The sequence below is a fragment of the Schistocerca gregaria genome, unplaced genomic scaffold, assembly GCF_023897955.1.
Source record: "Schistocerca gregaria isolate iqSchGreg1 unplaced genomic scaffold, iqSchGreg1.2 ptg001495l, whole genome shotgun sequence".
In the NCBI taxonomy this organism is placed as follows: Eukaryota; Metazoa; Arthropoda; class Insecta; order Orthoptera; family Acrididae; genus Schistocerca; species Schistocerca gregaria.
The window spans coordinates 60001-67500 of NW_026062785.1; the positions used below are offsets into that span (position 1 = coordinate 60001).

Here is a 7500-nt window from a genome sequence, read left to right on the forward strand (position 1 = left end):
CGTCTCACGGCACTGCTTAGTAAATGATGCAAGGCCAAATATAGATGATTTATGCGAATGTCCCTATACGTGCTGTAAGACTGGGCACACAACGTGAATCGCACGTCAGCCAGACACTCGAACATGCACCACTCTCGGCCTGCAACGGAGACACACAATACGTAAACATCTGGAATGCGACAATGTCGAGTGCATCCTCTCTGCCACATTGCACCGTCGACACTATGATAACCAGAGCAGTAGGTCCACCTATAAAAGCACAATACCCCACTCCTCCGACAACTACCATTGCTCAGATAAATCAACACCACCAACACACATCCTACACAGAGGGGCACCAAATATCATCCCCCGCCCTCGTGTTATACCACATGAAAAATTGCAGAAGTGAGAGACACACATCCGCCAGCCTCTTGCTACAAGCATCGAACCGACGTGACGTATCTGACGGTGACTCAGGCATCCGTGTACTGCCACCACTATCCACCCCCCCCCCTCTCTCTCTGCCCCCTTCCCACACAATACCAAATTTAACCAACTTTATCGCTTAACCTAACTGTGGCTGTACCAGTTTATCGCTTAACCTAACTGTGGCTGTACCAGTTTATCGCTTAACCTAACTGTGGCTGTACCAGTTTATCGCTTAACCTAACTGTGGCTGTACCAGTTTATCGCTTAACCTAACTGTGGCTGTACCAGTTTATCGCTTAACCTAACTGTGGCTGTACCAGTTTATCGCTTAACCTAACTGTGGCTGTACCAGTTTATCGCTTAACCTAACTGTGGCTGTACCAGTTTATCGCTTAACCTAACTGTGGCTGTACCAGTTTATCGCTTAACCTAACTGTGGCTGTACCAGTTTATCGCTTAACCTAACTGTGGCTGTACCAGTTTATCGCTTAACCTAACTGTGGCTGTACCAGTTTATCGCTTAACCTAACTGTGGCTGTACCAGTTTATCGCTTAACCTAACTGTGGCTGTACCAGTTTATCGCTTAACCTAACTGTGGCTGTACCAGTTTATCGCTTAACCTAACTGTGGCTGTACCAGATTATCGCTTAACCTAACTGTGGCTGTACCAGATTATCGCTTAACCTAACTGTGGCTGTACCAGATTATCGCTTAACCTAACTGTGGCTGTACCAGATTATCGCTTAACCTAACTGTGGCTGTACCAGATTATCGCTTAACCTAACTGTGGCTGTACCAGATTATCGCTTAACCTAACTCAATTTGTCCCTTAACCTAACTCAATTTGTCCCTTAACCTAACTCAAGTTGTCCCTTAACCTAACTCAATTTGTCCCTTAACCTAACTCAATTTGTCCCTTAACCTAACTCAATTTGTCCCTTAACCTAACTCAATTTGTCCCTTAACCTAACTCAAGTTGTCCCTTAACCTAACTCAAGTTGTCCCTTAACCTAACTCAAGTTGTCCCTTAACCTAACTCAAGTTGTCCCTTAACCTAACTCAATTTGTCCCTTAACCTAACTCAATTTGTCCCTTAACCTAACTCAATTTGTCCCTTAACCTAACTCAATTTGTCCCTTAACCTAACTCAAGTTGTCCCTTAACCTAACTCAAGTTGTCCCTTAACCTAACTCAAGTTGTCCCTTAACCTAACTCAAGTTGTCCCTTAACCTAACTCAAGTTGTCCCTTAACCTAACTCAAGTTGTCCCTTAACCTAACTCAAGTTGTCCCTTAACCTAACTCAATTTGTCCCTTAACCTAACTCAAGTTGTCCCTTAACCTAACTCAATTTGTCCCTTAACCTAACTCAATTTGTCCCTTAACCTAACTCAATTTGTCCCTTAACCTAACTCAATTTGTCCCTTAACCTAACTCAAGTTGTCCCTTAACCTAACTCAAGTTGTCCCTTAACCTAACTCAAGTTGTCCCTTAACCTAACTCAAGTTGTCCCTTAACCTAACTCAAGTTGTCCCTTAACCTAACTCAAGTTGTCCCTTAACCTAACTCAATTTGTCCCTTAACCTAACTCAATTTGTCCCTTAACCTAACTCAATTTGTCCCTTAACCTAACTCAAGTTGTCCCTTAACCTAACTCAAGTTGTCCCTTAACCTAACTCAAGTTGTCCCTTAACCTAACTCAAGTTGTCCCTTAACCTAACTCAATTTGTCCCTTAACCTAACTCAAGTTGTCCCTTAACCTAACTCAATTTGTCCCTTAACCTAACTCAATTTGTCCCTTAACCTAACTCAATTTGTCCCTTAACCTAACTCAATTTGTCCCTTAACCTAACTCAATTTGTCCCTTAACCTAACTCAATTTGTCCCTTAACCTAACTCAAGTTGTCCCTTAACCTAACTCAAGTTGTCCCTTAACCTAACTCAAGTTGTCCCTTAACCTAACTCAAGTTGTCCCTTAACCTAACTCAAGTTGTCCCTTAACCTAACTCAAGTTGTCCCTTAACCTAACCCACGTTGTCCCTTAACCTAACCCACGTTGTCCCTTAACCTAACCCACGTTGTCCCTTAACCTAACCCACGTTGTCCCTTAACCTAACCCACGTTGTCCCTTAACCTAACCCACGTTGTCCCTTAACCTAACCCACGTTGTCCCTTAACCTAACCCACGTTGTCCCTTAACCTAACCGACGTTGTCCCTTAACCTAACCCACGTTGTCCCTTAACCTAACCCACGTTGTCCCTTAACCTAACCCACGTTGTCCCTTAACCTAACCCACGTTGTCCCTTAACCTAACCCACGTTGTCCCTTAACCTAACCCACGTTGTCCCTTAACCTAACCCACGTTGTCCCTTAACCTAACCCACGTTGTCCCTTAACCTAACCCACGTTGTCCCTTAACCTAACCCACGTTGTCCCTTAACCTAACCCACGTTGTCCCTTAACCTAACCCACGTTGTCCCTTTGCCTAACATAGTTCACTGCTCGGAATCTCTGGTGTCGTTGTTATCCTCATGTAGATGTCTTGCGAGTGTTGCTTACTTTCCACATATTCCTGCTATCCACTGTCAATTGTACTGCAATAGGACTATATCGCCGACCCCCCCCCTCCCCCCCCTCTGTCCCCCTCTGTCCCCCTCTTTGTGTCTCTGTCCTCTCAAGCTGGTCGGTCTGGCGTTTGAGTGTTAAATGAGCCTCGCAGCTGTTCAGTTGCATTCAGATGTCGACGCCCTCAGTGTACGTCGTGGTATGGTCTGTGTCCATTGTCCGCTGATGTCGTACGCGTAACCCACACGCTGTACCGATCATCGGTCGTTACGTACAGAGTGAAGTAGTGTGATACGTGTGACCGTACGCTGGCTGTGCCCAACGGTGTCGAATCTCAATTTCCATATGTTGTGCTTGATGCTACTTGTCTCGTCTCCCAATAACAGCTAGGTTGCACTGTGGTACGCCGTAGAGGCGTGTGGGAGGAACGTACGAACGCATTGTATGTCACCCTGGGTCGCTGGGGGTGGTGGTGCGGTGAGTCAGGTCAGGTCAGGTCAGCGTGAGCCGTCTGATGTAGTGACGCGTGTATTCCGACTTTGTCGTATTGCCTCACACAAAGTGCTACCCTGGTGGACCGCGTTCCATATCTGGGACATGCCGCAGATGCCGGTTGACAGTGGATCGCGGAAGGTACATCGCATACGTGCGCGGGCCACCTTCCACGTGTTCTCTTCTGCACATGTCGCAGTGTGTATGTGGTCTGATGTAGCGTGTCGTGACACATGACATCCTGGCATGCAAGAATTGTTGAATTCGCAAATGTAGGTGGACATCTACGTTTACTGCCCAAGATACGCAAATGAACTGGAAATCCGTTGTTGAGCGGTTGTTCACGCTGGAGGTGAATCTGTGATGGCGACGATCGGTACAGCTATTAACCGGTTGTTTCAGCGGTACCCGCCACATCCACACGCGTGACTAGGCCCATGTGGGTATGAAGCGATACGCGGCGGTGGCTTGGTGGGACTGTTCCCGGCCGGTGAAGGGGGGCCGCCCGGCGTGTTGGCCGCGCGCTGCGTGGGCGCACGCGCAACAGGCGGCTGGTGGGGGGCGCCGAGTGGCAGGAGCGCCAGCCGACGGGCCCGGCAGGCGGCGCAGCTACGCTGCGGCGCACCCTGCACGCGGCGCCTGGCGGCCAAAGTTGGTTCAGCCGAGCCCGGTGCGAAGCGCGGTGGACATCTGCAGTGTGCTGGTCTGATTGAGGACTGTGTGCGTTGAGGATGCGCCGCCGCCTGGCACTCGGCGCCGCGACGCCGTCTGCTGCTCGGTCGCCCCAGCGGTTCTCGCAGGTGGTTTGTATCGCAGTTGTGCGGACGTGTTGGCGCGTGCGCTGTGCTGGGAGAGTTCGCTTCTGCACCCAAGTGGGGCTTTGCCCTTGTGTGGCGCTGGCGTTGGAGCTGCCGGTCACCATAGGTGGCGCGTGTTGTCTCCCGCCGGCAATGCCACGACAGCACGCTCCCGGGCCTCTGTCGGCAGCGGCAAGCTCAGTTGGGAGCAAGGGTGTTCGCACTAAAACCGTCTACTCGCCTAACTCCGGGCGATTGCGCCTCTCTCGAAACCGACCAAGTACCTAGGACGGCGCTGCGCGCCGCCGGGACCTGAGAGGGTTTCGAGGTGTATCGTGCAGGGGAGCTCGGCCTCCTCCTGTTTGCAGAATAATTGAGCGGACGCTTGCGTGTTCGCGCGGGCCCCCGGGACACACTCCCGGGCGGCCGGCTGCTCAGCTCTAGTTGACGCAGCTCCCTGGTTGATCCTGCCAGTAGTCATATGCTTGTCTCAAAGATTAAGCCATGCATGTCTCAGTACAAGCCGCATTAAGGTGAAACCGCGAATGGCTCATTAAATCAGTTATGGTTCCTTAGATCGTACCCACGTTACTTGGATAACTGTGGTAATTCTAGAGCTAATACATGCAAACAGAGTCCCGACCAGAGATGGAAGGGACGCTTTTATTAGATCAAAACCAATCGGATTGGCTTGTCTGGTCCGTTTGCCTTGGTGACTCTGAATAACTTTGGGCTGATCGCACGGTCCTCGTACCGGCGACGCATCTTTCAAATGTCTGCCTTATCAACTGTCGATGGTAGGTTCTGCGCCTACCATGGTTGTAACGGGTAACGGGGAATCAGGGTTCGATTCCGGAGAGGGAGCCTGAGAAACGGCTACCACATCCAAGGAAGGCAGCAGGCGCGCAAATTACCCACTCCCGGCACGGGGAGGTAGTGACGAAAAATAACGATACGGGACTCATCCGAGGCCCCGTAATCGGAATGAGTACACTTTAAATCCTTTAACGAGTATCTATTGGAGGGCAAGTCTGGTGCCAGCAGCCGCGGTAATTCCAGCTCCAATAGCGTATATTAAAGTTGTTGCGGTTAAAAAGCTCGTAGTTGGATTTGTGTCCCACGCTGTTGGTTCACCGCCCGTCGGTGTTTAACTGGCATGTATCGTGGGACGTCCTGCCGGTGGGGCGAGCCGAAGGGGTGCTTTCGCGTCCCGAGGCGGACCCCGTTTAAATCCTACCAGGGTGCTCTTTGTTGAGTGTCTCGGTGGGCCGGCACGTTTACTTTGAACAAATTAGAGTGCTTAAAGCAGGCAAGCCCGCCTGAATACTGTGTGCATGGAATAATGGAATAGGACCTCGGTTCTATTTTGTTGGTTTTCGGAACCCGAGGTAATGATTAATAGGGACAGGCGGGGGCATTCGTATTGCGACGTTAGAGGTGAAATTCTTGGATCGTCGCAAGACGAACAGAAGCGAAAGCATTTGCCAAGTATGTTTTCATTAATCAAGAACGAAAGTTAGAGGTTCGAAGGCGATCAGATACCGCCCTAGTTCTAACCATAAACGATGCCAGCCAGCGATCCGCCGCAGTTCCTCCGATGACTCGGCGGGCAGCCTCCGGGAAACCAAAGCTTTTGGGTTCCGGGGGAAGTATGGTTGCAAAGCTGAAACTTAAAGGAATTGACGGAAGGGCACCACCAGGAGTGGAGCCTGCGGCTTAATTTGACTCAACACGGGAAACCTCACCAGGCCCGGACACCGGAAGGATTGACAGATTGATAGCTCTTTCTTGATTCGGTGGGTGGTGGTGCATGGCCGTTCTTAGTTGGTGGAGCGATTTGTCTGGTTAATTCCGATAACGAACGAGACTCTAGCCTGCTAACTAGTCGCGTGACATCCTTCGTGCTGTCAGCGATTACTTTTCTTCTTAGAGGGACAGGCGGCTTCTAGCCGCACGAGATTGAGCAATAACAGGTCTGTGATGCCCTTAGATGTTCTGGGCCGCACGCGCGCTACACTGAAGGAATCAGCGTGTCTTCCTAGGCCGAAAGGTCGGGGTAACCCGCTGAACCTCCTTCGTGCTAGGGATTGGGGCTTGCAATTGTTCCCCATGAACGAGGAATTCCCAGTAAGCGCGAGTCATAAGCTCGCGTTGATTACGTCCCTGCCCTTTGTACACACCGCCCGTCGCTACTACCGATTGAATGATTTAGTGAGGTCTTCGGACTGGTACGCGGCATCGACTCTGTCGTTGCCGATGCTACCGGAAAGATGACCAAACTTGATCATTTAGAGGAAGTAAAAGTCGTAACAAGGTTTCCGTAGGTGAACCTGCGGAAGGATCATTACCGACTAGACTGCATGTCTTTCGATGTGCGTGTCGTGTCGCGCAACACGCTACCTGTACGGCAGTGGCCGTGCGCCGCGTGCGGAACCACGCGTGCCTCTCAAAACTAGCGGAAGTGTTGTTGTTGTGTGGTACGAGCGCTGAAGCTCTGGAGCGGCTGGCCTGCGGTACCTGGCGCCTGGCGCCGGTTTTGAATGACGTTCGCCCGAGTGCCTGTCCGCTCCGGTGTGGAGCCGTACGACGCCCATCGGCTGTGAGGCCGTTGGACACAAAAAAAATAGTGGAACAGGGGCCGTCAGACGCCTCAGTCCCGCAAATGCTACTGTCTTGAAAGAGACAGTGGGAGACTGAAAAGGAAAAGATCACCCAGGACGGTGGATCACTCGGCTCGTGGGTCGATGAAGAACGCAGCAAATTGCGCGTCGACATGTGAACTGCAGGACACATGAACATCGACGTTTCGAACGCACATTGCGGTCCATGGATTCCGTTCCCGGGCCACGTCTGGCTGAGGGTCGGCTACGTATACTGAAGCGCGCGGCGTTTGTCCCGCTTCGGAGACGTGGGAGTGTCGTGGTCGCCTGTGTGGCCGGCCGCGTCTCCTTAAACGTGCGATGCGCGCCCGTCGCCTGGCGGTTCGCATACCGGTACTTTCTCGGTAGCGTGCACAGCCGGCTGGCGGTGTGGCGTGCGACACCTCGTACAACGACCTCAGAGCAGGCGAGACTACCCGCTGAATTTAAGCATATTACTAAGCGGAGGAAAAGAAACTAACAAGGATTCCCCCAGTAGCGGCGAGCGAACAGGGAAGAGTCCAGCACCGAACCCCGCAGGCTGCCGCCTGTCGTGGCATGTGGTGTTTGGGAGGGTCCACTACCCCGACGCCTCG

The 7500-nt window shown here is 51.5% G+C and overlaps 3 non-coding genes across 3 annotated transcripts in view; all 3 read left to right on the plus strand.

Annotated features, from left to right (window-relative positions):
* Positions 1 to 4719: 4719 nt before the first annotated feature.
* Positions 4720 to 6612, plus strand: LOC126332670 (small subunit ribosomal RNA). Its single transcript, XR_007563848.1, has one exon. It is a non-coding gene; the product is annotated as a small subunit ribosomal RNA (ribosomal RNA).
* A 362-nt stretch (positions 6613 to 6974) lies between these two features.
* LOC126332666 (5.8S ribosomal RNA) lies at positions 6975 to 7129 on the plus strand. Its single transcript, XR_007563844.1, has one exon. It is a non-coding gene; the product is annotated as a 5.8S ribosomal RNA (ribosomal RNA).
* A 188-nt stretch (positions 7130 to 7317) lies between these two features.
* The window catches only part of LOC126332678 (large subunit ribosomal RNA), a 4222-nt gene continuing 4039 nt past the window's right edge, over positions 7318 to 7500 (plus strand). The window contains exon 1 of the ribosomal RNA XR_007563856.1: positions 7318 to 7500. This exon is cut by the window's right edge and continues 4039 nt beyond it. This is a non-coding gene — a ribosomal RNA (large subunit ribosomal RNA).